We start from the raw sequence: 27,295 nt of genomic DNA on the forward strand, positions 1-27,295 counted from the left end.
ACTGATGAATGGATAAAAAAGAAAAGAAAATGTGGTACACACACAACTGAATATTATTCCATCATAAAAAAGAATGAAATCTTGCTGTTTGCAACAACATGAATAGAGCTAGAGAGTATTATACTAAGTGAAATAAGTCAGAGAAAGAGAAATACCATATAATTTCACTCATATATGGAATTTAAGAAAAGAAAACAAATATACAAAGAGAAAAAAAAAGAGACTGGGAGGCAAACCAAGAAACAGACTCTTAACTACAGAGAATAAACTGATGGTTACCAGTGGGGAGGTGGGTGGTGAGATGGGTAAAATAGATGAAGGGGATTAAGGAGTACACTTGTGATGAGCACCAGGTGTTGTACAGAATTGTTAAATCACTATGTTGTACACCTGAAACTAATATTACACTGCAATATTAAGTAAAAACTTTAAATAAAGTAAAATAAAAAATTGTCTTTATTTTGGACAAGAAAAAAAATTGGCAATTTCAGTGAATGATGTCATATAGATGAATGATGACATTCAGAGTTTTAAAATAAGTCCCTTGGAATGAATTATTCTCAGTGATAATTAGCCACTATTGATTCTGTCTTGCTATAAGTCAGGCACTGTAGAAGATACTTTAAACATATTTTTAATCCTAAAAACACTAGATGGGCCCAGTTTACTCATCTCTAATATTTCATGTTCATGTACAGACAGGTTGACCCTGCTACCTGAGACATGTTTCAAAACATGTCTCAAAACACTAGGTTTTATAGATTTCTTTATATGAAACCAAACTGATATCTGGGAATTTCACATAATCCTTTTCAGTAGTATTGTCAAGTTTTTAGTTTTGAAGTTAATAAACTAAAAGTTTATGTAAGTTATCATGCCATGATTATCTATATCAAATATAAGCATTTTCAAATTAAATATAATAGAAATAAAAATTAATTTTAACTGTAGAAAAATGTGAAATAGTGTAACAATTCACTATCCCAACCTGTAGGACCATCCTCCACAACAAAGAATTTTTCCTGATCATGCATATCTTTCAAATATCTTGTTAGACTTTAACATAAATGAAAAATGTATTTTTGATTACATGAGCTAGAATCTTTCTTTTTGATAAAAACAGAATACTTGGGATGCCTGGGTGGCTTAGTCAGTTAAGTGTCTGACTCTTAGTTTCAGCTCAGGTCATGATCTCACAGATTCATGGGTTCAAGCCCTGCATCAGTCTCTGTGTAGTGGGTGCAGAGCCTTCTTGAGATTCTCTCTCTCCCTCTCTCTGCCTCTCCCCCGCTCGCACCGTCTGTGTCTCTCTCAAAATAAATAAACTTAAAAAAAAAGAATATTTTTGTTTGGTTTTACTATACTCTGAGTTTTCTGGAGATGCAACTACTATGTCAAATGGGGGAGGGCTTTGTTCAGAATTTAAGGAAGACTTGTTTACCTTTTTACCATGTTTTTATATGAATTGATAGCTTGTTCCTTTTTATTGCTGATAAGTATTCCACAGAATCTGATTTTAACTTATGTAATGATTAAAAAATAAATATGGCGTTTTCATTATAACAACTATCAGAAATAGGAGGAAAATAATTTATAATAAAACTATGCATTTGTATTGTTAAAATCCTAGTTGAGTGCACTGGGAGACAAAATGATGATTGTTGGACATATTTATAATAAAACACTTGGAATGAAGAGAATAAAGACAACCAGAAGAAAGAGGAAAGTGTTAGCAGAAATAATAACAAACCAGAGTAAATTTGTGTGTAATAAGAAAAAGGTGAAAATAACCATAATTGAAGTAAGTATATTATGCCAAAAAATTACTGACTGTTGAAGGGAAGAAATAAGGGAAGTATTTACAAATAAACTGGACTTTATTTTTAAATGTAGCATCTAACTGATGTTACGTTATGGGACAGGCTTTTGATAAATAGAATAGAAAATGTTTCTTCCATTTAAAACCACATCATATATCTAGGCAACCAACCATGCAGTCTCTATTTCTTAAAAGTAACCTAAACACTATCCTTCAATATTTTGTAGGAAATAGCCCCTAGATTGGAACAACGATAAAATAATGAAGATTCTATACCAAAGTGATATTTCAAGCCCCTGTGGACCATGTAAGATAACATTTAAAAAGGATAAACAACACGTGAAAGGTACAGCACAGGGAATATGGTCAATGGTATGGGAACAGACAATGGTGACAGATGGTAGCCACACTGTGGGGGAGCACAGCACAACATGTAGACTTGTTCCATCACTATGTCATTTTTATTTCTCCTTGTCCCTCTCTCTCTGTCCCTTTCTCTCCCTCTCTTTCTTTTTCTTAAGAAACAAAGCCACAAACAGTGGTACATTCTTAACCCAAGCTTAAAAGACAAATTAACATGTAGATGTAGTAAATGTAGCTGATTGAAGAAATTGTTATTGTGGCACCTGGAAGGAGAGACATGTTTTATTTACAAAAATACTTTGAGAATCCACTTTGAATAAGAACATTCATGGTTGTCTAGTATCCTAGCCAATGACCACACCGGACCCAGGAACATCTTCCCCACCCCAAACAAACCATGAAACTAAATAATTCCCCAAACCCAAAACCCTAACACATTTCAAGAATGGTCCTCTAGAGGGCACCAGCCTTCTCACTGCTTTAGAACAAGGTTGGGGAAGACAGGAGTTTTCCAAAATGAGACATCACTGCTATTAGAAGTTCTTCATTCTCCCGACAATCACTTTGATCATCTTTATTTTTCCCATGGTCTTCTGCTATGTTGCATGGCTTTCACTTATTGCTCTCCCGCTCCCCAACTATTACACAGCACGCAGCACACTTCTAATCTGGTGCTACTTTGCAAACTATATCCACAGGGCTACAGCTTTCCCTAGTCCAAAGGTCCCCCTCAAGATATTTCCCTGAGTGACTCTTCCTTCTTGATAACAAATGGTAAAGTAAAAGAATTTCTCTTTTCTACTACATTACATGTCTATTAGACTTTTTACTCACTAGTAAAAATAAATAAGTCTCCATCATTTACAGCTGCGATTCTCTAAAAAAAAAATTTACAAATTCCAAATCAGTGATTTACAAATTGACTTTAGACACAATCCATTCACAAAGGAATGACTCTCAGATATAACCAAGAATCAAACAAGACAGAGGAAGAAAAGAATAACAAAGCTCATTTTCATCATTTATTCCAAAGTGGTTTATTCCTTTGGTTGTAACATGTTCTGTCACATTACCCCATTCCCTAAATCTGCCCTACTAAGCAAGAGGCAAAATCAAATAAATAAATCCTTAGAGGAAAGTGAATGTTGATAACATGCTCTTTTGGACCTCTTTATAAAGGAGCAGAAAAACATATTTTTGTTTCAGTGGGTTCCTCTCTCATCTACCCCACTTCAATATAGTGTTTACCACGCCTCTCCAATTTCAATCTGAATCATAATAATATGCACGATATACTCCATTTCTACTTCAGCAGCATACTTCACTCAATCACTTTATTGATTGATTCATTGAGACAGCATGAGCAGGGGAGGGGCAGAGAGAGGGAGAGAGAGAATCCCAAGCAGGCTCTGTGCAACGCAGAGCCTGATGGATGGCTCTAGCCCATGAACCATGAGATCATGACCTGAGCCGAAATCAGGAGTCGGATGCTTAACTGACTGAGCCACCCAGGCACCCTCAAGTGTTTTTAGGATAAAAAATGTTCACTGCTTACAAAGGTCAAGAAAATTAACGTTAGCCCTCAGAAATCCTATTTTAAAGCTACCTTCTGCAGGCTCAGTGTGGGGTCTCTATCACTCAGTTGTAATTTATTTTAAATAATGTACAGTAACATTTATTTCTTTGAACGATTGAAACCACTGCAAACCAAGTGCCACACATTTAATATTTTGTTTGAAATATCTTGCTTTACCAGAAGAGGGAGCAACTTCTCTAGTCTCTGCTTGATCTGTCTACTTCTCTATAATTGTATCAGCATAAAACATTTGAAAGCTAGCTACAGTTTTATGTGATCCTGTTTTGGCACTCAAATGTTAATCTGTATTTAAATAAAAGGTAAGAAAAGTTAGAATTTCTAAATTGTATTAAGAAACTGCAATAAATTTTGAGGAACAAATCATTTTGTAATTACCTTCCTTTTCTGAAGAAATTAAATGAGCTATTGGCACAGTTAGGATGTAATCACAGAGAAAGAGTATGCCAAAAGATAGTTTAATGACCTCGAGGTAGTTATTGCTATTCATCTTTCTTCCATTACACTGATGTCATTTTTACTATTTAGCCATTAGCAGATTAAGTGGTGTAAGATAATGCTTTTGATCTTTTACTTCTTGTTTTTATAATATCTTAATAAACATAATATGTGGAAATGGATTAATGGCCAATATAAAATTATTTTAGACTAACCACTTGAAGGTTGGAGGAAAGGGATAATATCAGATATACATTTTCATTTGTTTTCACTTTTTAAAAAATGTTTATTTTTGAGACAGAGAGAGAGCATGAGCAGGGTAGGGGCAGAGAGAGAGGGAGCCAGAAGATCTGAGCTGGGCTCTGCACTGAAAGCAGTGAGCAGACGCTGGGCTCAACCTATGAACCACGAGATCATGACCTGAGCCGAAGTCAGACGCCTAACCGACTGAGCCGCCCAAGAGCCCCTCCACTTTTTATTACCAATTATAATATAGAACACATTATCTTAGATGATCTTGTCCAAAAATGTGTCAAAATTATTTTTCAATTTATATGATGAGGAAAATATTTATTTCAGCCTGGTTTGCCTTGTGCCTAAACTGTTGTTCATGATAGATAAAATGCTTTTGAGATGGTTACATATCTCTGTATATGTCCTTTAAATAACAAATCACCTGAATGTATTAAGTATTAGAATTATGGTAATATATGAAATATAGAATCATGAACATACAGGTGTAATATAAAATGCACCTGTTATATTTAAATACAGAACTGATTTTTTCAGAGGCTACATTCAGAGAAGGTAAATTTTGGTGACTCTTTATGGTAGACATGTTATGAACCTGAGGCCTGTGAGTCAGAAGAATTAATATGCCCTTCATAGCTGGTTACCTTACTTTTCTGCCAACAAGAACCAAGAGCCTTGCCATATTCTTGAATCTGTTCTTCAGTGTCTCTCTTGAGCAAAAAGGCACTCTTCAACTCATTCGGCTTTGGGAGAGAGCCTTGGGAAGAGTGGATGCAATCCAAGGGTGTTACTGGAATTAGGGCTTCACAGGGCCAAGGTTAGGGTGAGCATGGTTGCAGTTTGGTTTTAAGGGTTTTCTTTTTCTTTCTTTCTTTCTTTCTTTCTTTCTTTCTTTCTTTCTTTCTTTCTTTCTTTCTCTCTTCTTCTTATCCTTCTCCTTCTCCTTCTTTTTTTTTTTTTAAGTTGCTTTGTGAAGCTGTCCCCAGTTGAACCTCCGGTTCCCTCTTCCTCATGGCCTAGATGGAAAGGCAAAAGAGAGTTGCCTTTCATATCGAGCTCTATTTTCCTTTATGCCAAATGTGCCTGCTGGTTATAATAACATGTATGTTATGTCACTCAACTGTGGTAACCTAGGTGGACAGTGACTCTGTAAACTACCAAGGTCCCATGTAGCACATGGAAGGAAACATTAATGGTGATCCAATAGGCAATCGAATTCACATGTGTTACATTCATATCTCTCCTTCAGTGTATACAGGGTGGTAACACAGAGCCTTATTAGTGCCAGTCAGACCTTCCTAGCTAGTGTGTTGAAGCATCCTTCCACCCATTATCATGGAGTAATCAAATTCTCTCCAAAGATAACAAAAGCCATTTCTGTCAGGCTAAGTTATTTTAAACATCAATGAAATGGGATTTTGATGTTAATTTCTTTAACAGTGGAAGAGCATGAGCTTTGGCAGGAAGATGGTGTTCTTTTCTACAATTTCCACTGGAGAGAAGACTTGGAAGTTCTGGCCAGTTTTCAGGGAGGATTTACAACTAAGATTACTGCACTGCCAATAGGAACTAACAGGACAGGGAGGGTTGTGCCTCCTTCTCCTAACCCTTTGTTACCAACTTAGTGACTGCTCTCCCTTGGTGTATCTTGGTATGCAGAGGACAAACTGAATACAGACGGATTAACTGAAGCTGATGAAGATCAAGCTTCAGAGTCCGTCCCCGTTCCCTGCAGGGGCCGTCGCAGACTCTCAAGAAAGGCAATGGTAATATGTTCGCATGTATTATGTTTTTGTACAATTTGCAAAATATTGTATTTTGATCACAGTTTGTTTAGAACTCTCCTTCATCACACATTTTCTCATGTGGGGTGATGTTAAAGTGTTCCCAGGGATTGTTGGGAAAACAGGAGTTGAGTCGGGCAGTTATCCATCTAGTTTAGAATAGGCAGAATATATTCATGTGGTCCACAGTCTCTTCTAGATACAGCTAAGTTATTACCAGCTGTCTGCAGTAGAAGTGGCTTCTTTGTGGGGCGTCTGGGTAGCTCAGTCGGTTAAGCGTCAGACTTCGGCTCAGGTCATGATCTTGTGGTACATGAGTCTGAGCCCTGCGACAGGCTCTGTGCTGACAGCTCCGAGCCTGGAGCATGCTTTGGATTCTATGTCTCCCTCTCTCTCTGCCCCATCCCCACTCATGCTCTGTCTCTCTCTCTCTCTCAAAAATAAGTAAACATTTTAAAAAAAAGGCTTCTTTGATCAACCATGCTGGAAGAAAGACTAAATTTCTATTATCTCTTTAGAAAATATTACAGGACATGAAACTAATGTAATATTGTATATCAGCTATATCTTAATGAAAAAAGAAAATATTACAGGACTGTTGTCATATGAAGAGGCAATCAAAGACTATGCATCCAAAGACTAAGAGATTATATGTTATAGAAGAATTTCATGTGGTAACTGATAAATATATTATATTCCTTTTCTAATTTTGTGATATTAGTGTGGTTTGTTGGCTTTTTTACATTTGCATTTTGCTGTGAATTCTAATTTATTTTCTTATTTTCTTTATTTTTTAAATGTTTATTTATTTTGAGACAGAGAGAGAGTGAGTGCAAGAGTGGGGGAGAGGGAGGGAGAGAAAGAATCCCGAGCAGGCTCTGCACTGTTAGCACAGAGCCAAACATGGGCCTCAATCTCATGACCTGAGCTGAAATCAAGAGTTGGACATTCATCCAAATGAGCCACCCAGGTACCCCTATTTTCTCATTTTAAATAAACAGTCACCATTATATTATTTTTGTTTCATAATTTTGTTTTCTTTTCTTAAAATTGGTCCCAAGATTTTTTTAAGTTGATATTTTGTCACAAAAGCTGAACTCGGGCTCTGACTCAAAGTACAAGTGGACTCCTGACTATACATGATGCACTAGCTGCTTCCTGTCAGAACTCGGGCACCTTCTACCATGCACCTGTTACACATAGGCACTTTTATCCTGATTTCATAGGCTTCCCAATGTTTCTGCATCCTCTCCAACCATGAGTATGTATGGAAGAAAGCAAATAAGTGTATGGTATGCATATCTTCCTAGTCCTGCTTTTTCCTCTGTCTCTGGGAGTCAAATGGGATCCCAACAAGACATCCTCAGTGTGCTTCTACTTCCTTTCCACTTGAATGACTTTTAGCAACAAGCCCATATATATATCTGCCTGGGACCCTTTACTCCTTTGTATGAGAGCTGCCAGTTCTAGGTGACCTCTAGGTTCCTATGGGGACGAGTCAACATCACAATCAGCAACTATTTATTGAATGCTTACTATGTGCAAGCACTGTGCCAGGCAATGGAAATTGGGGGTTGCTAAGTCCTAATCAGAAGAAATTGTTTTATTTCCTAAAGGAAATTGTCCCTTGCTTTGCATTGATAAAGTACATTATATTTAGCATCACATTTGGCCCTTACAACTCCTTGCAGTGGGTATTATTGGATATTCTTTACAAATGAGTAAAACTAAGTCTCAGAGCGCCTCCAAGAGCTTATGTGACTTTTCCGAATTCATCCTGCTCCTAGATGTCAGAGCTTGGACTGGACCTCCTATCTGGACTCCACACCACAGTCTTCCCTCTGTGCTACAGATGCTGCCTACCAGTGTGTCCCCTGGCTCAGTGGTAGTCATAGCTGGTAGAATTCCTTGCCAGACATTTTTTTTTTTGAGCATATCAAATTTGGGTTCTAATTATGCCTTAATCAGTTCTAGCTTTGAGCAGGTCAATTAACATCTCCCAGTTTCAGGGTGCCTGGGTGGCTCAGTAAGTTGAGGATTTTATTCTTGATTTCTGTTCATGTCACAATCCCAGAGTTGTGGGAACAAGCCCCACATCAGGCTCCGTGCTGAGCATGGAGTCAGCTTATGATTCTCTCTCTCTCTCTCTCTCTCTCTCTCTCCCTCCCTCCTCATCTGCTCCTCTCCCCTGTTCACTCTCTCTCTCAAATTAAAAAAAAAAAAAACTAATGAAATGAAATAAAACATCTCAGTTTCTGTTTCATTGTAAATCATGGTGAATAATAATAATTATCTCAACATACTGTGAACATTTATAGAGATACTAAGTGCATGAGTTCTGGGATGAGACTGCCAAAGGACAGAGGTGAGGAGGCTGCAGAAGGCACACCACCTAACAACTACCCTCTCGGCTCAGATCTCCATCTCTGTTCCTCTCAGTCTCTGTCTGTCTCTTTCCACTTAAAAGCTAAAGACACATGAAGACTTACCTTCTTTGGAATTGTATTCCCTGATTTCATTCCTCCGTCATTATTCTAAAGACAATCTCTACCCTAAACTGTTGTATATCATTCCCGTGCATGTTTTATAATTTTTTAAGTTTTTATTTTAATTCCAGTTAGTTAACATACACAGTAATATTAGTTTCAGGTGTACAACATAGTGAATCAACACTTCCATACACCACCCAGTGCTCATCACTACAAGTGCACTCCTTAATCCCCGTCACCTATTAAACCTATCCCCCACCCACCTCTCCTCTGGTAACTATCAACTTGTTCTCTATAATTAAGAGTCTATTAATTTTTCTCTTTGCTTCTTTGTTTCTTAAATTCCACATATGAGTAAAATCATATGGTATTTGTCTTTCTCTGACTGACTTATTTCGCTTAGCATAATACACTCTAGCTCCTTCCACATTGTTGCAAATGGCAAGATTTCATTTTTTATGGCTGAATAATATTACATGTTTTATAATTTGCCCATATTTAAATTTTTATCAGTAGTGGTATGTGCTTAGCAGAGATTCTGGCATACAGTAAGTTTCAATAATGTTAGTATAAGATACCCTCTTTCTCTGTATCCTTGTCAAATATTGATATTGCTAACATGATTATTTAAAATAGTATTTATTATTTTAATTTGCATTTTCCTCATTACTAACGGACAATACATTTCATAAATTTATTAGCCGTTCGATTTTCTTCTATTCTTAGGTCATCTTCTCTGGTTGAGTCATTTATGTTTTTCTTAATAATTTTTGAGGTGTGGGACACCTAAATGGCTCAGCTGGTCATGGGATAGAGCCCTGCGATGGGCTCCACACTGAGCTTGGAGCCTGAATGGGATTGTCTCTCCTCCTCTTTCCCTGCCCCTCCCCCACTTGTGTTTTCTCTCTCTCTCTCTCTCTCTCTCTCTCTCTCTCGTTCGCTCAAAATAAATAAACACTAAAAAATAAATTTTGCGGTTGTTTATTCTGTATGCAAATCTATCAGTTATATAAGCTACAATTGTCTTCTTTTAATCCCTTTTAAATCTTTTAATGGTTCTTTTATTATACGAAAGCCATTAATTTTTATTATAATTAACTATGTCAAATTTTCCTTTGGATATTGTGATTTTTCTAGCTTGTTTACGAAATTCCTTACTCACCTAGTATTAAAAAGCTATTCTACCTATTTATCCTACACGTTTCAAGCCCCACCCCACAAATGTCTTTAATAAAACTGACAATGTTTTTATTTGTGATATGAGACAAGTACAGAATTTCATGTTTCCACAATTAAAGCAATTTTTCATAGGACCATTTATTGAGTGATCCAGTCCCACTTTTTATTTAATGCCATACCTGTTATATACCAAGTTTCCAAATATGCCTTGGCTTATTTTGTTCTGACTTACTGGTTCAAATAGTTTACACCTCAACCAGTGGACATTTTTAATGACAGATAGAAATTACTTTGTTAATAGAATGTAACTAACAAGAATCTCTGCAGCCAAACACATGGATAGCATTGGCTATTTTTCCTTCAGGTCATACTTAGAGATCTTTAGCAACCTCACTTCCATTGTGCAGAAATCATCATGGGATGCTATCTACAGAGTCCTTGCCAACTCAGTGTTCAATTCTTGACTTGCTGACCACTCTAGTGGGTGTTAAAATCCTTTGAAAAGACCATTACAGTAATCCAGCTGAGCTTTCAAATAAATAATCATGGTATTCACTTATAGATTTAATCCCAGAAAAAAAAAATATGAACGTGGAGAGATAGAATAGAAAATCTACTGGAAGTAGTTCCTTATTAAAACAAATTCCACCAAACTTCGCCAACCATGCTGCTCCATGTGGTAATAAGCACTGTTTTTCCCAATATTTAATTTTTTAGTATGTGTCTTGAGCAGAAGAGAAGGTCTCATTTAAGTGACCTCCTTTGGACCATGACTGGAACTGTTTTTTACCTTTCCCAAAAATTCAAATTTTCAAACTTGTCTGAATTTGTAGTTATAATCGTTCCATTTCTTCAGGGTCTGTCCTTGGGAGAACTAGTGTGTATGTCGATGTACTTTATCCTGCTTTGAGATCAGAATTTAAAAAGAATATGACTTTGCTGTGGAAGGAATTGAAACACTCACACATTTATGGAATTTTCATCCCCATAAACCGGGCTCAGTAAAAAACAATTAGAATATCTCTGAAAACCTTCCACCTAGATAGAGTGGAACTCAATGGTTCCAGTTTTATAGTCAGATAATTACCCATTAAAGTAATCAAAAACTGCATTCCCCCAGTGACGTTTCCTTCACTTTCCTTTATACTATGAGCACCTGTGGCAAGTGAGGTGTGTCTGATCCTGATAGTAGCCAAAAGGACATCACTCTGTCAAGGTATGCCTGAGAACCTCATCTAATGCAGCCTGGAGGACCAATTCTCAAATTTTCTCCAAAGTATTGTAATAATTCCATTAGAAGCTCAATAAAGTGGAAGCTGCATTGACTAGAGTTCTAAACCAATCAACTTTTAGACAAAATAAAGTTGATTTGTATTTATAAATGTATTTTTCTATTTAGAAAAGTTATACCTTGACTGTAAAAAGTAAGGTTACATAAAATGTTTATGTGTACTGAGTCCTCCATTCTTTTCATTTTATTTGATTTTACTGGTTAAACTATGATTCTATCAGACTTCAGTCCAGAAACAAAGGTTATTTCTTATACTGGAAATCTAGAAATAGCTATGAACGAAAAAGAAAATAGTCTCGGTTAAGTTGGCAAAATAGGTGGAAATATTATCTCAATATGGAACCAATGTTGTTAGTTGTTGTTAGCAGGCATGAGAGCTTTTGAGTTGGTAATACTGAATTAAATGCACATAAAAATGAAATTAATATCTTGAACACTTTTATATTTTGAGATGTTGTCTCCAGTGGTTAAACCTGAAGATTAGATGACCTTTGGCTTTCACTACTTTCTCATAGTCATGAAAGATATCATTCTTATATTTGATAACAGACCAACTCAAACCAAATTGTGGCATGTTCCTAGAATAAAACTCTCTAGGACAGTGAAGTTTTAATTTTTAAAAATTAACAATGACTTGTAAATAATTTGGCACATGCACCCCAATGTTTATAGAGGCACTATCAACAATAGCCAAATTATGGAAGGAGCCCACATGTCCATCAACTGATGAATGGATTAAGATGTGATATATATAGGGGTGCCTAGATGGCTCAGTTGGTTAAGTGTGCAACTTTGGCTCAGGTCATGATCTCATGGTTCGTGGGTTCCAGCCCCGTGCCGGGCTCAGCAGACAGCTTAGAGCCTAGAGTCTGCTTTAGATTCTGTGTCTCCCTCTCTCTCTCTGGCCCTGGCCCTCCCCATTGATGCGCTCTCTCTCTCTCTCTCTCTCTGTCTCTGTCTCTCTCTCAAAAATAAAATTAAAACATTTTTAAAAAGATGTGGTACAATGGAATACTACTTGGCGATGAAAAAGATTGAAATCTTGCCAGTTGCAACAACGTGGATGGAACTGGAGGGTCTTATGCTAAGTGAAATAGGTCAGGCAGAGAAAGACAGATATCATATGATTTCACTCATATGTGGAATTTTATAAACTTAACAGATGAACATAGGGGAAGGGAAGGAAGAGTAAGATAAAAACAGAGGGAGGCAAACCATAAGAGACTATTAAATACAAAGAACAAACTGAGGGTTGATGGGGGGGCTGGGGAGTGGGTTAAATGGGTGATGGGCATTAAGGAGGGCACTTTTCCAGATGAGCACGGGGTATCATATATAAGAGATAAATCACTGGATTCTACTGAAGCCAACACTACACTGTATGTTACTGTACTTGAGAATAAATAAATAAATAAATAAATAAATAAAATCTTTTAAGAAAAAAATAAAATAGCCAATTATTTTACCAGCAATAATAATAATAATAATAATAATTATTTAGCTTAGTAAATGCATATGCCTAAACAATAGTGAATGGTTATCTTTCTTACTTGAGGTTACTTGTCAATAAACATGAATAAAGAAAATTCTTTTTAACATGCTTTTTTAGATATCATTATGTCTATAATAATTTGAAGTTGTTCATTTTTATTACCACCCAAAGGTATTTACCATGTTATTATAAAACAGATGAGTAAGTAAAACTTAAACTAATGAATAAAATACATTTCCAGAGGTTTGTGGAAGCTCTCTGTAGGCATTTTCATGGTGTTGATTGCCAATGGAAAGCAACCAAAGTCATGTAGACTTAAGAATCAGTAAGTCATAATTACTGAGCATTCATGAAATGCCAAGACAGAGCTACTTCTGTTTAAGGATATTATATTCTCCCTTAGATGGCCACAGTAGTAAGGGATGCCAGGATCATGCCACAAACTGAAGATCAATAGCAAAGTATTATTTACCAAATTAAATAGCTTTAAAAAAACAGAAATCATTCTTAGTTAAATCCCTGTTTAAATTATAAAAATGTCAATATTAAAATGAAAATAGAATGACACAAACATGAGTTGTCTTTCAAAAAAGATAGGAAAAGGGAAAAGCAGAAAAGTAAAACGGGGCAGAAACAGTGAAAGAAAGAGTAGACTGTATAACTTGGAATTAATTTGCTTTGTGTTTGCATTCTTTTAATTCTATTCCTATCCCTTGGTCTAACAAAGCAAGCCAAGGGCAGACTTTAAACAAATTCTGAGAAGCCAGAAGTGGAACAGAAAACCTGGTTTGATAAAGTGAAGGCAATTTGTTCAACATGTGGGAGAAGTGTTTCATCTTGTTAATAGACGGTCTGTGAGCTGAATCGTTACTAACAGATAAGCTATTAATTTAAAATAGAAATTGAATTTGTCTTATGGGATTTGCAGAAGTAATGGCTTTTCTTACATATTCCTTTCCAGATGTTCTTTTTATGACTACAGGCAATCTTAATTTTCAGATATTCCAAATGTATAATTAAAGCTACAGTTTCACCTCCAATTTAAAGTATTAAATCTTGAGTAAACTTGGCTAGACTGCTGCTTTGGCAAAGCGAGAAACGTGTCTTGAATTCTTCTGATTCCTCCTTCAGTCGTCCTGTCTGCCATGTGGATAACAGCCATTCTTCACATCTCAACACACACACACCTACCTCTTCCTGCTTGGCACCAGCGTGAACATAACTTTCAGAACATAACTTCCTTTATATAACATTGTTGAGGGCAGAGAGCCTTTGTACTTCATTTTCCCTTTTCCATCATCAAGAAATATGTCTTGCCTTGGATTTGAGCCTAAACGTTTCCTGTTGTTCATTTCTTCAGTCAATTGAATACACTTCTTTGCACCATCACACTCTTCTAAACCCAAGAATCCTGCTCAGGATTGAACCAGTCTCTCAAGGTTTCTTTTTTATAGTGTAGAAAAATACGGTATTTAAAAAATCTGACACTATTCTCTCTTAAAATATAACATTATCTGAGGTGCCTGTGTGGTTCAGTGGGTTGGGCATCCAACTTGGGCTCAGGTCGTGATCTCACAATCGAGCCCACATCGAGCTTTCTGCTGTCAGAGCAGAGTCTGCTTCGGATCCTCTGTTTTATATGTATATATAATATTTTACATATATATTACATTATCCTGGGATTGACTAAAACAAAACATTGCCTAACAGATTTTTAAATCAAGAAATTCTTTGGAGAACTGATACACTTCTGTCAAAGAGGAACAATCTCAAATTCTTGAAAACTGTGGAGTTTCATGATAGGAATACCCCTTACCCCCCGCCCCTGCCATTTGCCTGTTACTCCTATCTTTTAGAGATCACGTAGATAGCACTGCTTATGAATAGTGTTATTTTGTTAAGATACATCAATCAGCTTTTTGTCAAGGCTCAAAAAGATGTTCTCATATGTTAAAAGTCATAAATGAGGGTATTGAGCCATGAGCAAGACTTAAAAACTTCAAAACAAAATGTTTGGCGCAGGTATTCTCTATTAGTTAGCTACTCCTTATCTCCTGTTCCCTACGATTGATTAAGTTTGCATTTTCAAAAGATTCTTTACTGGCACCTTAAAAAGAAAAGGAGCAGTGGGGTCAGGGCAGGTGTGGTGGCAGGAAGAGGGAGGGTGTGGTGAGCACACTGGTCTTGAGGAAAAGATTTATCATCATTCATCTCTGCAGGTCATTTATACTTTCTGGAACTCACTAATATATATTTCATAGGGCTGTTATAATGTGGATACATTAAATATAAAAGTATTTGTCTTTTGCTGTGATAGTTTTGTGCAGCACACAACAAAACCCTAGGAGCTTTTAGAAATGTTTACTTCTAAATAAACCTGACAGGTTGACTCTGGTCTTGGCTGGCCTCATTTGGACTAGGCTGACCTCCAAGGTTTAGGAACTAAAAAAGTAACAGCTACCTGGGCAGCTCTTCTCATGGTAGAAGGCAGAAGATCCAAGAGGGTGGGTAGAAATTACCAAGCTCCAAAGGTCTTAGCTTCCACCCCCATTCTATTGAGCAAAGCAATATGGACAAGACTAAAGTCAATAGCAGGAGAAAGATATCCAGGCAAATAATTCAATCTCACAGCACCTAAAATATGCTAAAAACATTAGCATATTTTAGCTGCTGTGAAATTGAATTATTAATGCTTTAGGTGAATGTTAGATGAGTTATAAATGCTTAAAAATGAAAGATGCTTCCTTAAAAATGTCATATTTTACACCTAAATTCTAGCAAGTACTTATCAAATTCAATTTTGCTTATTTTTAGTTTATTATATGTTTAGATTTATTTTTTTTAATATTTAAAAAAAAACTTAATGTTTACTTTCAAGAGAGAGACAGAGTGTGAGCAGGGGAGGGGCAGAGAGAGATAGAGACAGAATCCGAAGCAGCCACCAGGAATTGAGCTGTCAGCACAAAGCCTGATACAGGGCTCAAACTCACAAGCCATGAGATCATGACCTGAGCTGAAGTCGGCACTTAACTGACTGAGCCACCCAGGTGCCCCTATGTGTTTAGATTTCTAAATATTTCTTTTAAATAAAAGAGTTTATATTTTAAAGATACTAATGTCTAGATCACCAGGGTAATGAACCTGTCCACTCAAAAAATAGGAACTTTTCAGTTCCAAAAAAAGCCATGTTCCTACTATTGAAATTGGTTTTCCTTCAATGTTTTCAGATATATATAGAGATTTTAGATTATAAATAGAGTAATTCTATATGAGGACAATCAGAACAATTTCCTGAAAGCATTAGGATTTGAGATGAAACATTAAAAGAAAGGGGCAGAAATATCCATTGCAGCAATTAAGAACAATGTTATAACTTGGGGAAGAATTTGGGCAAGGGTCACAAAGACAGGAATATTTAGGAGGCAGTGAGATACCATGAATGGGTCCCCAAGTTAAGGGCACAGCATGAAGCAAGACAAGAACAGAAGCAAAAGTCCCTGTGTGTAAATGCAGTTACATGATATTGAGGTTATGAATGTCAGATTTATTTGTGAAAGCTGTTTATTTCAGCATGTTTTTTACTTGCCCAAGTGCTCTGTTTATTATTTATCAGGTTATTTTTCACCAAACACTTTTGTTTGTTGTAATTTCAATTGTTTTAGACCAAAGGATTTATAAAATCTGCATTAACTCTTAGGTTTATGCTCAGGAGAATAGCCAAAGATAACATATAATGAATGAAAAGTTGCACATTTTCTTTATTTCCAATATTTCCCACTATAACTTATCTATTTAAAATGAAATTGTCTTAATTTATCCCCATTATCTAGCAAAATAATGTGTTTAACCTTCAGATACTATATACATATATACATACATATACTTTATATATAATTTTTAATTGTTGAGATATGTATTTGCAGAAGACACCAGAGATTTTCATTGTTTCACTTTTGTTAAATGTGAGTCTTTAAAATTACCATTGAAAGTGGACTGCAGGGTTTTTGTTAAGGATAGTGCAGAAAGTTTTCATTTTCCATATATTAGGACAAAAACCCTGTCTTTGACATTAGTTCTGCAGATGAAAAGGTGAGTACTTTTCCTTTTATAATGCTCACCTTTCAACAGCCCCTTCTGGTAAACGTGAAAGACAACCTCGAACCCAGGTGCATTGTGAAGCACTTCTGCAGACCTGGAAGGAAAAGCGATTATTAAAACATGAAGCAGCAACCATTTGAATCAGTATTTTTGCATTCTTTGGGTAAAAAACTAGTAGTGCAATGGCTGGATTGTAGGGTAGTTCTACAATAGCCGAATTATGGAAACAACTCAAGTGTCCATCAACTGATGAATGGATAAAGTTAGCATATGTATATATATGAATCATACATATTTTTCATATATATGATTCATATATATATGAGTATTACTCAGCCCTTAAAAAACAAGTAAAACAAGTCAGTGAGAGAAAGACAAATGCCATATGATTTCATTCATATGCCGAATTTAAGAAACAAAACAAATGAGCAAAGGGGAAAAAAAAGAGAGACAGATAAGCCAAGAAACAAACTCTCGTAGCTACAGAGAACAGACTGATGGTTACCAGAGGGGAGATGGATGGGGAGATGGGTAAAATAGGTGATCGGGATTAAGGAGGGCACTTGTTCTGACGGGTACTGGGTGTTGTATGGAAGGGTTGAATCGCTCTCTTGTACACCTGAAACTAATATTACACTGTATGTTAACTAACTGGAATTTAAATAAAAACTTAAAAAGATGAAGCAGCAGCCTGATTTCCTAGGCCACCCTGAGTGTACTGCAGAGACAGTTCTTTAATTTTAAAAGTTTCTAGCCTTACTTACTATTCTGGATAGTCTAATGTAAAGAAATTAAAATATAGTGTTTCAGCCAGACTGGACAGTTTTATATCAATGAATAGCTCTTTTAGCTTCTCACCTCTGGCTCCTGCTGCAATTTACAATGCTGCAGATGCTAACATTACAAAGATGCCAGGTCTTCATATAAGCTGTAAAGGGACCCACGGAAATGTAAGCAAGACATCAACAGGTAAAACATACATAGTAGGACATCAGCCAAGTAGTGCATCATTCTGAAATAAAATTTTTGATAAATATTTTACCTTGTTCTCTTTCCTTTAGTAAACATCATTTTCCTATGAATGTTTAGAAATGATATACTGAAAAGAATGCATGGTTTCAAAGTGGATTGGATTCTGATTCTTCGTTTTATAAAAAAAAAAAAAGTTTGCCATGCTTGGTTTTCATTTTAAAATTAATCTGAATGGCCCATCTGCTTTGTAATTTATTTATGACATACACATGTGTTTCAATATGTTTTCCCTCAAAAAAAAAAAAAAAGCTTTAAATGAAAATTGTCTCTAGCATAATGTGCTTTGTTTTGTGGATTCTCACTCTCCTGCCCACAGGCTTGTACATCCAGGGACACATGTGTCCTTTTCTGTGAAATACTGAATATTCCAAAAATCCAAATTCACTGACATAAATTGTAAGTAATATAAAGGTCACATACACGTGGTCTCTTTTCTCTAGGAGCTCTTAATATTGTTGGAGAGATAAGAAAAGTACACCAATAGCTTTAATTTATACAACAGATATTGATAAAAGAGGAAAACGAAATAACAGAGATAATGGTTGGCTGGACCAGTTAAAATCTTTGTAAAGAAGAATGGTTAGATAATGGGTACTTAGAAAAGAATAAGTGGAGGAGACTTCAAGCAGTGAAAACAGGATCAAGAAAGGCACAGAAGTGTGTATGGAAATTATTGAACTTTTGCGTTTTTTTTTTTCAGATAATGTAGGACAGCACTGATGGTAGAAGATATCTTAAAAACGAATCACTGCACTTGGTGATCGTAGATCAGTCAAATTGCAAATGGATGACAATATAGGTTGTCCAAAAATCTAATAATAAGCTTAAAATAATTCCTTTCCTAGACATCAAGAAACAGGTTAAAGAGTTTTCAGGCTATGACATCGATATGGGTCTCACTCAGCATTTATATTTTAAATAATATGATTGAAACATTATAATGACTCTAGATTTCAAGAACAATGATATCTTTCTATCTTTTCATTCTGAAATTTATACTTTTTCCAGAATAAATCTGTAATTTTATAGTGATAACTACAAGCAATGTAGACTTACAATATAAACTTTGCAATCTTAAAAATAATTATTCCCTTGAGACAGCATAACACAAAAATCCACTATAGACAGATCAAAGACCTGATTGTAAAGTGTGAAATAATAAAGGCAGAAGATAACACAGAACTTTCTTCAAGGCTTTGGGAGAGACAAATATTTCTCCAACAGGTCACACACATCACTTACCAAAAGAAAAGACTGATAAAATGAATTTCATTAAAATTAACACCTTATGTTCATCAAGAGACAAGATGACAAGAGTGAAAAGGCAATGGAAAGAGATAAATAAGAAATGTTTAATATATTTTATATCTAAAAAAGACATGTGCCCAACACTTAAAAAAGATTCCTGCAAATCAATAAGAAAAAGGTATATAATCCAGTTGATCTAATCGAATTGTACACAAGTATACATTAGGACACAGCACTTCTACCCCTAACCATATGGCCAATAAAAAAAATATAAATATGTGCACAAAAAGACATGTACAGGAATGTTCTTAGCAGCATTAATTTTAACCCTACTAAACTGGAAACAACTCTTATATTCAACAACAGAGTGGGAAATAAATTGCAGTATGTTCACCAGAGAAAAAGAACAAATTGCTGCTATATACACAATGGATGACTCTTGCACGCATACTGAATCTGAAAGAAACAAGACACAAAAGAAGCCAAATGATGGAATAATCTACTATATGGTTCCATTTATGTAAAGATTAAAAACAGGCAAAGCTAATTTTAGATAAAATGTCAGAATATTAGTTATCTTTGGGGAGGATGTGACAGGAAAAAGGCACAAAGTAGGCTTCTAGGGATGGTTATGTTGTCTATCTGGATCTGAGTGGTTTTCACACAGGCGTATTAACTTTGTAAAGCTTATCAAGCTGCACACTTAAGATATTTGCATTTTAATGCATGTATATTACACTTCAATAATCAGGATTTAATAACAGATTACATACTTGCACTTAGAGTGGAAAGACTGTGTATGCCATTCATTAAAATTTTGTCATATATATGAAATACACATGCACATACCCACACACATACACACACACACACACATTTTTAAAGCTTATTCAGGGACAAAGGGCTGCTTTGAATAAGAATGGGAACTGTTTCCTATGGTAAGCTGAATTAAATACTATTCAGCAGTGAGAAGAAAATTGACTACACATTGCCAAAAATATTATAAATTGTTTGCATCATGTCTATAACCAGTTACTTGTCTTCTATTTAAAAGTTAAGCTTTTAAACTGCACAGTACTTTGATAAAATCCCATTGAGTTTATTAAAAAGTATGTATAAAGCCTCTAGTTCAGTTCTTATAATGATATTTAACTCTTGTTGAGTACTTTCTATTTATTTGTTGCTGTTTTAAGTGCTTGGATGCATTAACTCATCTTAATACACAAAGTGACAACACTTAAGATAGCTACTATAATTATTTCCTTTTAAAGAGAAGGGATCAAGGGCTCATATAGGTCAAGTAGCATAATCAAGGTCCCATGACAAGTTACACATCCTGCAACTAAGCATCCAGCAACTCCAGCATCTTAATTTAAAATCTCATTCTTTAAAACATTAAAACATTGCACTACCCTGGGGCACCTGGGTGGCTCAGTCCGTTAAGCGTCCAACTTCAGTTCAGGTCATGATCTCGCGGTTCAAGGGTTCGAGACCCGCGTCGGGCTCTGTGCTGACAGCTTAGAGCCTGAAGCCTGCTTCAGATTCTGTGCCTTCCTCTCTCTCTGCCCCCTCTTGTTCTCTCTCTCTCTCAAAAAACAAAACAAAACAACAAAAAACAAAACATTGCACTACCCTGATTCTACCTCTTAAAACAAGGTAGGAATTCTATTCTTATTTTTGCCTACTGGAGGATGGGTTTATCAATGTTGTCCTAACAGAATAGCCAGTGCTTTAGCTTGAGATTCACATTTGAGGGTCATGAAACCATATGGTGAATGAAATGCCCACAGATGAATATGTACACAGATGAATGTATACAGACATACCTCATTTTACTGTGCTTCATTTTATTGCACTTTACAGATAGTACATTTTTTACGAATTTAAATTTTGTGGCAATCCTGTCAAGCAGTGCTATTGTGCCATTTTTCCAAAGCCTTTGCTCACTTCTTGTCTCTGTGTCACATTTTGGTAACTCTCAAAACATTTCAAGCTATTTCATTGTTACTGTATTTGTTATGATGATCTGATACCAGTGATCTTTGATGTTACTACTGTAATTTTTAGGGTGCTATGAACCATGCCCATATAAGACTGTGAAATTAATATATGTTGTGTGTTCTGACTGCTCCACTAACCAGCCATTGTTTGGTCTCTTACCCTCTTATTGGGCCTCCTTAGTTTGTGAGACACAACAATGTGAAAATTAGGCTAATTAATAACCTCATAATGGCCTCTAAGTGTTCAAGTGAAAGGAAGAATCACCATCTCTCACTTTAAATAAAAGACTAGAAATCATTAAGCTTATTAAGCTGTTTTTATGCCCAAAACAGAGATAGGCTGAAATCTAGGCCTCTTGTGTCAGTTAGCCAAGTTGTGAATACAAAAGAAATGTTCCTGAAGAAAATTAAACGTGCTGCTCCAGTGAACACATGAATGATTTGAAAGCAAACAGCTCTCTTGCTGATATGGAGAATGTATTAATGGTCTGTATAGGGGGTCAAATAAGCCACAATTCTCTGATAAGCATAAGCCTCATTTTGAGCAAGGCCTCTACTCTCTTAAATTCTGAATGCTGAGAGAGGTAAGAAAGCTTCAGAAGAAAATTTTGAAGCTAGAAGAGATTGGTTTACGCGGTGTATAGAAGAAGCTGTCTCCATAACATCAAAGTGCAAGGTGAAGCAGCAAGTGTTGATGTAGAAGCTGCAGCAAGTTATCCAGGAGATCCAGCTAAGTTAATTAATGAGGGTGGTGACACTAAACATCAGATTTTCAACATAGACAAATCAGCCTTCTAGTAGAAAGATGCCTTCTAGGACTGTCATAGTAAGAGAGGAGACGTCAATGCCTGACTTCAATATGTCAAAGGACAGGGTAACCCTCTTGTCAGGGGTTAATGCAACTGATGTCTTTAAGTCAGAGCCTCTACTCATTTATCATTCTGAAAATCCTAGGGCTCTTAAGAATTACGCTAAATCTACTCTCTTGGATTGGAAGCCAATCCAGCAATGCCTGAATGGTAGCACATCTGTTTACAACATGGTTTACTGAACATCTTTAGCCCACTGTTATGACCTATTGCTCAGAAAAAAAAGATTCCTTACAAAATATCACTGTTAATTGGCAGGCATCTAGTCACCCAAGAACTCTGGTGGAGATGTACAATGAGATTAATGTTTTCATGTCTGCTAACACAACATCCATTCCTCGGTCTATGGCTCAAGGAGTAATTTTGACTTTCAAATCTTATTATTTAAAAAATACATTTCATAAGGGTATAGCTGCCATAGATAATGATTCCTCTGATGGAATTGGGCAAAGTAAATTGAAAACCTTTGGAAAGTTTTCACCATTCTAGATGCCATTAGGAACATGTGTAATTCATGGAGAAAGGTCAAAATATCAACATCAATAGGAGTTTAGAAGAAGTGAATTCCAATCCTCATGGATGACTTTGAGGGGTTCAAGACTTCAGTGGAGGAAGTAACTGCAGATGTGGTGGAAATAGCAAGAGAACTAGAATTAGAAGTGGGGCCTGAAGATGTGGTTGAATTGCTGCCCTCTCATGTTAACACTTGAATGGATGAGGAGTTGCATGTTATGGATGAGCAAAGGAAGTGGTTTCTTGAGATGGAATCCACTCCTGGTGATGATGCTATGCAAATTTTTTTTAAGGACAATAAAGGATTTAGAATATTACACAAACTTAGTTGATAAAGCAGCAGCAGAATTTGAAAGGATTGGCTTCAATTTTGCAAGAAGTTCTGTGGGTCAGATGCTATCAAATAGCGCCACATGCTACAGAGAAATCATTCGTGAAAGAGTCAATGTGGCAAATTAAGAAACTGCCACAGCCACCCAAACTTTAGCAACCAGCACCCTGATGTGTCAGCAGCCATCAACACTGAGGCAAGACCCTCTACCAGCAAAAAAATAAAATAAAATAAAATAAAATAATGCCTCACTAAAAGCTCAGATGGTGGTTATCATTTTTTAGAAATACTTTTTAATTAAGGCATATACATTGTTTCTTTAGACATAATGCTATTGCACACTTAATAGACTACACTATAGTATAAGACCTAACTTTCATATCCACTGGGAAATTTAAAAAAATCATTTGACTTGCTTTATTATGATATTTGCTTTATTGCAATGGCTTGGAAATTAAACCACAAAATCTCTGAGGTATGCCTGTTCCTACTTTTGGAAGTGCAGGGATAGAAAAACACATACAAATATATTTAAAGACAGCACCTAAGTATGCATATTAATATAAAATGATAGCAGCATGGAGAAAGTGACATTGCCAGAGGAAAGTATCTTCTTTGTAGAATATGTCTGTTTGAATACTTTGAGCTGCAAGTAATTGAATACCCAAGTCAACATGGCCTAAACAATACATTTATTATCTCTTGCAGGCAGAAAAATGGAGGCTAGGTGTTCAACGACAGGTCAATGGCAGAGAGACTCAGACACATCTGTCTTTCCATTCTGCCATGTTGGTAAATTCTCTGCTCTCAGGCTTGCCTGTCTTCTTTGTACAAGAACTGCTGCATCTTTAAATTTCACAAACTTATCAGCACCTGCAGGGGCATTTTCTCTTTCCGCATCTCTTTTTATCACAAAAGAAAACCTTGCCAGCCCTCTTCCTCATACTTAAGCAGATTTCCTCCATCCTTTCAGTAGCCACTGTTGCCTGTAAATCCATGCTAAATCAATCACTCCTAGCAGGGATACATTGTGTTGACTGGCTTTGACTAATCAACATTCACCTCCTAAGGATGCCAGTTTGACAGCATGTGAAAGGGTGACCACCCCCAGTATACCGGAGGCTTGGAAAAAAGGGGTGGAAGGCTGGCTGTCGGTTAGGCAATCAACAGTGTCTGCCACAAGACAGTAGAAATCGTAAAGACAAACGTGGCTTTCCAAGGAACATCCTTAGCCACAAACCAATGTGTCATTTTTACATGCACTCAGTGCTCAGATGTTCACTCTCCCTGCATGTAGATTTCTTAGCAACAAATAAAAATGTGAAGTGATCATCTTTAAGTATTCAAGAATACTGTGTTTCATTTTGCTCTTCAAAATATTTGCAGCACATACATTAAATCATATATGAGCAGATGTATTATCAAAGTATTAATATTTAATACAATGAATGTTTGAATCATTCTTTTACATAAAAATATGACCGGCAGCACCAAATTGGAAGCCAATTTAAATGCTGAGCCAAAGGATACAAACTTTTTTATCCTTGTCTGGTGAGTTTGGAATTAAAACTTTAAAACCAAATCTAATTTTCTTTAATGTAAGCCTTTAGGTATATGATTTGTATATTGTGTGGAAAGGTTTATAATGGAAACATTCAAATATAAATGCATTTAACTTCAAGTCCTTATCATCTTAACTCCCTTCTTCCCAATTTACATTCACTTTAAAAATATTTTAAGTAATGGGGCTCCTGGGTAACTCTTTTGGTTAAGAGTCTGACACTTGATATCTGACTCAGGTCATGATCTCATGATTCATGAGATCAAGCCCAGCATCAGGCTCTGTGCTGGCAGTGTGGAGCCTGCTTCGGATTCTCTGTCTCCCTCTTTCTCTACCCCTCTCCCACTGTCTCTTGTGTTTTCTCTCTCTCTCTCTCAAAATAAATAAGCATTTAAAAAAATTTCAACTAATGCTATTACTGTTAAGATTTTTAAATTTTTATTGTTTATGTTTTTAAAGTTTATTTATTTATTTTTTGAGACAGAGAGAGCAAGAACAGGGGAGGAAGAGGGGAGAGGGTGAGAGAATATCCCAAACAGGCTCCATGCTGTCAGCACAAGAGTCCCATGTGGCTTGATCCCACAAACCGTGAGAGTACCACCTGAGACAGAATCAAGAGTTGGGCGTTTAACCTACTGACCCACCCAGGTGCCTCACTTTTAAGATTTTTTAGTTGCTACTCTATATACTTTTCAATACCACATTAAAACTGTAGTTTCCAGGAGAGAAAGCCAGTTTTCTGAACCCTGAGCAGAAGAGTTATAAATAATTTTGAAAAGTATAAATCAAGCCTTTTGGGCTTAAACTGCTATGAAGTTGCAAAATTACACCTTCTATGAAAGTCATATGTGCACCAAAATCTTTCACCTTCTGTGCCCTCGATAGGTGATGCTTCCCTGTTCTTTATTGTGAGAAGAAGCAAGGTCTCATACTCAACTAGAGGCTTAAATCTCAGTTTTTAGGTTTGATAAAGTGTAATTATATGGTGGAAGGAGACAGGTAGCAGCTTGGGATGATTTGGTAGTTACTGTCAAATGTTTTACTTCTTTTGATCATATGCTATATACTGTAGCATTTAGAAGTAAAGAGTTAAAATCATGGTTCACTATAGAAGGAAAGCAAAGGTAAATGAATTAAACAAATGCTTCTTAATAAAAACCCGTCCTGTAGAAGGAGCACCACATTCAGTAGGAGGAGTTTCCGTGAATTTAAAGTTAGTAATTTTACTACTCCAGATAATAACACGGACAACAGGGAAACGGACACTCATTTCCCTATCAGTTCTAGAGCTGGGTTTTTAATTCCTGTTAGTATAGCACTGATAAATTAATTGAGGGTGCCCTTTATATGTCAACGCCAAAAATATCTACATTCCTAGAAAAGAAAAAAAACAAAAAACAAAAAACACTGGTCACCTTTTCTTCTGGTCACTTTGGGAAATGAATGTCCCATATCTTATGGATGACGAAGTGGGACTCTCAACTGTCAGGCAAGTGACAGCTCACAACATCATTCTATGAAACCCCTTCCCCATCTGGTCATCAAAAGAGTTTAATGGAGCCAAAAAGAACAACATCTCAATTCTAGAACTGGGTCCTGGAAAACAGAAGTGATCTCCTGGAGAAAACAAAAGAAAAAGCCTTTCTTTCCCCATCCCCTTCTCCCCAGTACCTCTTCTGCATCTCTAGGGTCTAAGGTGTTAACCCATCCCTGCTCCCTCTGCATGCTCTCTGGAGCGCCCCCTTCTCTCTAAGGGTAGTTAAAGCCATTTTAGCATCTCTGGAAGGAACTAGGAAGAAGGCCTCCGAAAGCAGAGGAGCTGTGAGGGGCGGGAGGAGTGGGGGCCCTCCTTGCATACGTCCCCCCGCCAGGGCCCAGACCTGTACTCCGGGCCTCTGAATCCCAAAGCACGCCCACAAAGGCCAAGCGTCCAGGCTTCGCCGGGCCGGGGGGGAAACAGCGCGGCTGCTCCATGCTCCACAGCGGGCAGCGGGCCAGGCTGAGTAGAGGTGGGGGTGGGCGAGGAGGGGCGCTCACGTCACGTGCGCGCGCAGGGACCGCAATAAATGCCCGGGAGCTCGCGGGAGCGGCGGAAGCGCCTGGCGCTTGGCTCTGCGCAGCGCGGCGGCAACGGGTGGGAGCGCTAGGTCGCCGCCAGCCTTCGCCTCCCAGCCTCGCTCCTGTCTCCGCCCCTTGCTCTAGCGGAGAACGCTCGGAGAAGCCCGGGCGCCCACCCCGGCTAGCTAACCGGGCGGCTCCCTTTCAGCCCCAATTTCGAGCTCTAACTTCGGAGCGCTTCGCCTGCTCCAGGTCCTGACGGAACCGCGGAGGCCCAGGCTCGAGTCCACCGCAGTCAGCGCCCTCGTCGTCCTCGGACGGGCCGCGCGGGTCCTTCCCGACCCGGCTGTGTGTGTGCAGTCGTGTGCGCAGGCTGGGGCGGCTGCGGGAGGCCGGCCGTCGTGTTGGGCTCCGCTCTCGTAGGGAACTTCACGCTGGAGAGGTAAAGGCATTTCTAAAACGCTTTGCCGAGTCGTCAGGCTCCACCCTTTCCTATCTACCTTTTTCTTCTAAACCTCCAGTTTAAAAAAAAAAAAAAAAAAAAGCCCGCTTGTAGAGAATGGGCGGACACGGAATGTGGGTGGGCTACTTGGAAAGCTGCAGCGATGAGATTTGCGGGAGCTTGTTCTTGCAAGTGACTTTGTGGGCTTCACCTCCTCCTTCTGTCGCGCGCTTTCCGTTTGGGTTAAGTGAAGAATGTGCGCCTGCGGCGTGTGGGAGGAAAAGCTGAAGTTGCTGATGAACTGTTGGCTTTTTCGGGTGCAGGCCACAGGTTGGGCGCACACTTTCCAGGAAATAATGATTGAATTCTTCTTGCCCTGCGCCTGGTAAGAGGAGACTTCCTCCCAGACCATTATTTCCTATTAGTTCCGTGGGCCTTCTAG

The 27,295-nt window shown here is 37.3% G+C and overlaps 1 protein-coding gene across 2 annotated transcripts in view; it reads left to right on the forward strand.

The window, feature by feature from the left end:
- The first annotated feature begins 6,187 nt into the window (after positions 1–6,187).
- Positions 6,188–27,295, forward strand: part of CRISPLD1 (cysteine rich secretory protein LCCL domain containing 1) — a 68,388-nt gene continuing 47,280 nt past the window's right edge. Inside the window, exon 1 of one of the 2 annotated variants that reach the window (XM_042973545.1) lies at positions 6,188–6,232. The gene's annotated coding sequence lies outside the window, so the exon portion shown is untranslated. Of the gene's footprint in view, positions 6,233–26,490; positions 26,854–27,295 lie in introns of those variants that run through there. The other variant, XM_007080348.2, reaches the window with a different exon arrangement.

This window comes from Panthera tigris, chromosome F2 (assembly GCF_018350195.1).
Source record: "Panthera tigris isolate Pti1 chromosome F2, P.tigris_Pti1_mat1.1, whole genome shotgun sequence".
Classification (NCBI taxonomy): domain Eukaryota; kingdom Metazoa; phylum Chordata; class Mammalia; order Carnivora; family Felidae; genus Panthera; species Panthera tigris.